Source organism: Oncorhynchus clarkii, chromosome 22 (assembly GCF_045791955.1).
Source record: "Oncorhynchus clarkii lewisi isolate Uvic-CL-2024 chromosome 22, UVic_Ocla_1.0, whole genome shotgun sequence".
Taxonomy (NCBI): Eukaryota; Metazoa; Chordata; class Actinopteri; order Salmoniformes; family Salmonidae; genus Oncorhynchus; species Oncorhynchus clarkii.
In genome coordinates this window covers 6,888,108-6,894,676 of record NC_092168.1, presented here as the reverse complement: position 1 = coordinate 6,894,676, position 6,569 = coordinate 6,888,108, and positions in this window count along the sequence as shown.

The window sequence follows — 6,569 nt, the reverse complement described above, 5'->3', positions numbered from 1 at the left end:
AAAAGTACGATCTTTGTCCCCATGTGCAGTTGCAAACTGAAATCTGACTTTTTTATGGCGGTTTTGGAGCAGTGGCTTCTTCCTTGCTGAGCGGCCTTTCAGGTTATCTTGATGTAGGACTCGTTTTACAGTTGATATAGATACTTTTGTACCTCCAGTATCTTCGCAAAGTCCTTTGCTGTTGTTCTGGGATTGATTTGCACTTTTTGCACCAAAGTACGTTAATCTCTAGGAGACAGAACGCGTCTCCTTCCTGAGCGGTTGGACAGCTGCATGGTCCTGTGGTGTTTATACTTGCATACTATTGCACAGATGAACGTGGTACCTCCAGGCGTTTGGAAATTGCTCCCAAGGATGAACCAGACTTGAGGAGGTCTACAATTTTTGTCTTGGCTGATTTCTTTTGATTTTCCCTTAAAGACATAACATCATTTTCTGGAATTTTCAAGCTGTTTACAGGCACAGTCAACTTCGTGTATGTAAACTTGTGACTCACTGGAATTGTGATACAGTGAATTATAAGTGAAATAATCTGTCTGTAAACAATTGTTGGAAAAATTACTTGTGTCATGCACAAAATAGATGTCCTAACCAACCACTCCACAACAAGAAAGTTGTGGAGGGGATGAAAAACAAGTTTTTATGACTCCAACCTAAGTGTATGTAAACTTCCGACTTCAACTGTACGTTGTAAACTTTCACTCATATGCTAGGTTGTAGAAACTTCATGATGGGTATAGGGAAAATTAGAGTATCATGTAGTAGCCTAAACCTATCAATGTTACATTGAACTGGGTGAACGGAATATGAATGACAGTCATCCAATATGCTGTAATAGAAATAAGGTCATGCTTATAAAATAATAATCGTCCTCCCTCATCTCAAATAGCACCGACTGCCACTAATGTGAATGAACCTTAAGAAATATGAAGATAAATTGAGTGAAAATGCCTTTCAAAGATCCAGTTGGAATTCCGACAGTGTGATACTGAATCAGTTCCTCGGGTCCTAGGATGATAATCTGGCCTTATCTATAATTCATAACATTGAAAGACATAACTTGTTCTTAATATCAATATAATGCAGAAAAATACAATTTACCATATTTGAGACTAACCTACTTGTACAAAACATAACTAACTAATGGTATTTGTAATACTATGAATGTATTGTGTGAGGAGTTTGGGCCTTCTTTTAGTTTAATGGCAAACTTTGGATTCCATGAAAGTAACATAGGGATAGACAATAACCTACAGGGGTGGCAGGGTAGCCTAGTGGTTAGAGCGTTGGACTAGTAACCAAAAGGTTGCAAGTTCATATCCCCGAGCTGACAAGGTACAAATCTGTCATTCTGCCCCTGAACAGGCAGTTAACCCACTGTTCCTAGGCTGTCATAGTTGTTAAATAAATGTAAAATAAAAAACATTATACAGCAGGCAAAGTGGCAATTTATTCACATATCAAGTTACAGGAGATTTGTGAACAGATTCTGGGCAAACCAATACCCTTGAATCAAGTGGGTACTACCTTCAAATCATATTTGGGTGTCACTTCCTGATATATCTCCAAATTATAGTTTGTCACAAACTTCCAGTAACCTGGAGTGGAAAACAGAAATGTAAACATTATAATGAAAATGTATTACTATTTCAGAAAACACTATCCTTTTCTTAAAGGTAATCACAATGATAACAAAAAAAATGATGGAATAAAAAATACCATGCCATCGCAAAGATAGAGGCTAAGCAGTTAATCAATACTGTAGTGTCCATATCACTACTACTGCAGCATCCATATCACTACTAGCAGACAGCAATATAATTTTCGCCAGGATTCTTGGATGTGCTGTTTTTCACAGTAAATCCCACTCTGCAGTTTTCAATTTTCTCCTGAAATGCCCAAATTGAATTCTCTCAGCATTGGAGATATCATCAGGGTGACTTTCAAAAATATCACTGGAGCAAACAGTCATTACCTGTATTTTTCTCTTGGCTTAAAGAAAGCCAGTTGCCAGGTCAATGTTATTTGGGAAGGGTAGCGATCCGCTAGAGTAAGACACTGGGAAAAGTATAGCTACAGCAAACATGCAATATCAGATTCAAATAACTAAATGGAGAGGATTTAAGGTCAACAAACCAATCCAAGACATCTTTCTCAACACAAGCACTAAGGCCCAGCAAAGCAAAACAATGCACAATGTCAGAGAGACTATGAGGAACTGGATGAAATAGCAGAGGTGAAGGAGGAATTTTACTAGTGATGTCATTATTTTTAATTGGATCTTATTGAGTGTCTCAGCACATCTGTATTATAAGCTTAATCCAATGAACAGTGAGGGCTAACAGTGATGATTTCCATGTCCATGTCCTGATTATGGTATGGACACTCAGAATATGCGTCAGTGAATGTGTGAATATGTTTTTGTCACGCTGTCAACTTTCTCTTTCCCTGTTATCCAGAGATACTGATCTCATCAGTCCTCAGGCAGACTGTGAACCTGGGGTCCCAGCTCTGTGGGCTGCAGTGCAGGGGGCTTCGGGGCCTATAGGATAAACCTGAAAGGGACAAGGCCAAGCGCACTATATAGGACCCCACACACACAGTCTTGCGTTTGTGAGCTGCTGCCCTCTGGAAGGAGAATAAGGCCACGGCAAGTTTCATTCCATCAGCAATCAGGCTGCTGAACAGTGGTACATAGGGTTGATGCAGGCCCAATACATGGTCAGACAGTGGGCCGCAGAGACTTTAAATATGTGAAAATGTAAATGTGTGACTTGTGTTCTAATTTTCCAGTTTTCCATACTGCATGTAATATATTGTGTTGTGATTGTGTATTTGTATGCTAACATTACAAAATTAATTTATATGTAAATTGACAAAGTATATTGTATCATATCTGTAAGTGCTAATTTTAGCCCCAAAATGATTGTCAGTCTGAAATGAAAGGAAGCCGTGTCAGACCAAGTTGAAGAACTTAAGCCCAGTAGGAAATTGTAGCGATCACAGCGAACGAGACGTGATGTGTTCGAGGGGCTGTCTGGTTCCTTTCATGCCAGTTCTCCCTTTTCTTTGGTTTCTGTGTTGAGAGAGCCAGCTCCTTTGTCATTGTCTGGCTTCTGTTGCAGAGACTCTGTGAAGGGGCCGTGTTCATCAGTGACCGTCAACACACTGGTTTGAGCTGCTTTTTTGTGCTTAGCGCCATGTCCCCGTCTGGCCTGTCAAGCTTGCCACCCACTCGAAACCGCACACTAATTGCTTTATCACAGATCTTGTCTTGGTTCAGGAATTGAGTTTGCTCTGCCGGGGCGAAATGAGGAATTAAGTCAAAAGGGAAGAATTTTCTATTTGTGCCCAGTCCTTGTCAGAAGTGCTTACCTACATGTCTGTTGGGTGTTTGGATTAAATGGGAGAACGGAGGGGAATGCAACAGCATTGTAGTGGGAAACAATCAGAATACCTTCTAGGGGTAGAGAGATGGTACTGATTCAGTAGCATCTGGGTGGCCTGTAAATTGACCGTGAACTGAAGGGTTATCTGTCGATGTCAAAAGACATTGGTAGCACTGTTGAACGAATAAAGGCATAGCAGATCTTTGAGATGTATCACTTCTTTAAAAAAATGTATAACTACTCAATGGAGAATTCTACCCTAACAAAACACCCACCTCTTTATTAACATACAGTGGGGAGAACAAGTATTTGATACACTGCCGATTTTGCAGGTTTTCCTACTTACAAAGCATGTAGAGGTCTGTAATTTTTATCACAGGTACACTTGAAATGTAAGAGACAGAATCTAAAACAAAAATCCAGAAAATCACATTGTATGATTTTTAAGTAATTAATTTGTAAATGGTCACCTAACAACCAGTAAGAATTCCGGCTCTCACAGACCTGTTAGTTTTTATTTATGTAGCCCTCCTGTTCTCCACTCATTACCTGTATTAAATGCACCTGTTTGAACTTGTTACCTGTATAAAAGACACCTGTCCACACGCTCAATCAAAAAGACTCCAACCTCTCCACAATGGCCAAGACCAGAGAGCTGTGTAAGGACATCAGGGATATAATTGTAGACCTGCACAAGGCTGGGATGGGCTACAGGACAATAGGCAAGCAGCTTTGTGAAAAGGCAACAACTGTTGGTGCAGTTATTAGAAAATGGAAGAAGTTCAAGATGGCGGTCAATCACCCTCGGTCTGGGGCTCCATGCAAGATCTCACCTTGTGGGGCATCAATGATCATGAGGAAGGTGAGGGATCAGCCCAGAACTACACGGCAGGACCTGGTCAATGACCTGAAGAGAGCTGGGACCACAGTCTCAAAGAAAACCATTAGTAACGCACTACGCCGTCATGGATTAAAATCCTGCAACGCACACCAGGTCCCCCTGCTCATGTCCAGGCCCATCTGAAGTTTGCCAATGACCATCTGGATGATCCAGAGGAGGAATGGGAGAAGGTTATGTGGTCTGATGAGACAAAAATAGAGCTTTTTGGTCTAAACTCCACTCGCCGTGTTTGGAGGAAGAACACCATCCCAACCGTGAAGCATGGAGGTGGAAACATAATTCTTTGGGGATGCTTTTCTGCAAAGGGGACAGGACGACTGCACCATATTGAGGGGAGGATGGAGGGGGCCATGTATCGCGAGATCCTGGCCAACAACCTCCTTCCCTCAGTAAGAGCATTGAAGATGGGTTGTGGCTGGGTCTTCCAGCATGACAACGACCCGAAACACACATCCAGGGCAACTAAGGAGTGGCTCCGTAAGAAGCATCTCAAGGTCCTGGAGTGGCCTAGCCAGTCTCCAGACCTGAACAAAATAGAAAATCTTTGGAGGGAGCTGAAAGTCCGTATTGCCCAGCGACAGCCCCGAAACCTGAAGGATCTGGAGAAGGTCTGTATGGAGGAGTGGGCCAAAATCCCTGCTGCAGTGTGTGCAAACCTGGTCAAGAACTACAGGAAATGTATGATCTCTGTAATTGCAAACAAAGGTTTCTGTACCAAATATTAAGTTCTGCTTTTCTGATGTATTACTTATGTCATGCAATAAAATGCTAATTAATTACTTAAAAATCATACAATGTGATTTTCTGGATTTTTGTTTTAGATTCTGTCTTGATCAGTTGAAGTGTACCTATGATAGAAATTACAGACCTTACATGCTTTGTAAGTAGGAAAACCTGCAAAATTGTCAGTGTATCAAATACTTGTTCTCCCCACTGTATGTATATGTGACTTTAATTCAAAGAGAGTTGGGTCTGTGTTTGCAGCATATGTGTGTATGATCCAGGTGTGCCAAGAGCCTGTGGGATGTGATTGATGTATGTGCAAAACTTTGGGGGGATAATTGTTTGCAGTCATTTGTCACACATCAGGCAAGTGCAGTTTCATTAATAAACTATTTTATAGCTCCCAGGTCCCACTGAGATGATGAAAATACCTGGCCACACCATATCACCCGTTAAGGGCTACGTCCCAAATGTATTTGTGCTTATTTTTAATTTCACCTTTATTTAACCAGGTATGCCATTTGAGAACAAGTTATATTTTACAACTACGTCCTGGCCAAGATAAAGCAAAGCAGTGCGACAAAAACAACACAGAGTTACACATGGGATAAACAAACTCACAGTCAATAACAAAATATAAAAATCTATGTACAGTGTGTGCAAATGTAGTAAGATTAGGGAGGTAAGGCAATAAATAGGCCATAGTGGTGAAATAATTACAATTTGGCATTAATACTGGAGTGATAGATGTGCAGATGATGACGTGCAAGTTGAGATACTGGGGTGCAAAAGAGTAAAAAAATAAATAACAATATGGAGAAGAGGTAGTTGGGTGGGATATTTACAGATGGTCTGTGTACAGGTGCAGTGATCGGTAAGCTGCTCTGACAGCTGATGCTTAAAGTTATAGAGAGGGAGATATGTCTCCAGCTTCAGTGATTTTTGCAATTCGTTCCAGTCATTGGCAGCAGAGAACTGGAAGGAAAGGCTGTGTTGGCTTTGGGGATGACCAGTGAAATATACCTGCTGGAGCGTGTGCTGTGTGGGTGTTGCTTTGGTGACCAGTGAGCTGAGAAAAGGCGGGGCTTTACCTAGCAAAGACTCCACCCGGCACAGCCAGAAGAGGACTGGCCACCCCACATAGCCTGGTTCCTCTCTAGGTTTCTTCCTAGGTTTTGGCCTTTCTAGGGAGTTTTTCCTAGCCACCGTGCTTCTACACCTGCATTGCTTGCTGTTTGGGGTTTTAGGCTGGGTTTCTGTACAGCACTTTGAGATATCAGCTGATGTACGAAGGGCTATATAAATAAATTTGATTTGATTTGATTATAGATGACCTGGAGCCAGTGGGTTTGGCGACGAATATGTAGTGAGGGTCCAGTCAACAAGAGCATACAGTTCGCAGTGGTGGGTAGTATATGGGGCTTTGGTGACAAAACAGATGGCACTGTGAAAGACGACATCTAATTTGCTGAGTAGAGTGTTGGATGCTATTTTGAAGGATAGTCAGTTTTAAGAGGGTATATTTAGAAGCAAGAGTGAAGGAGGCTTTGTTGTGA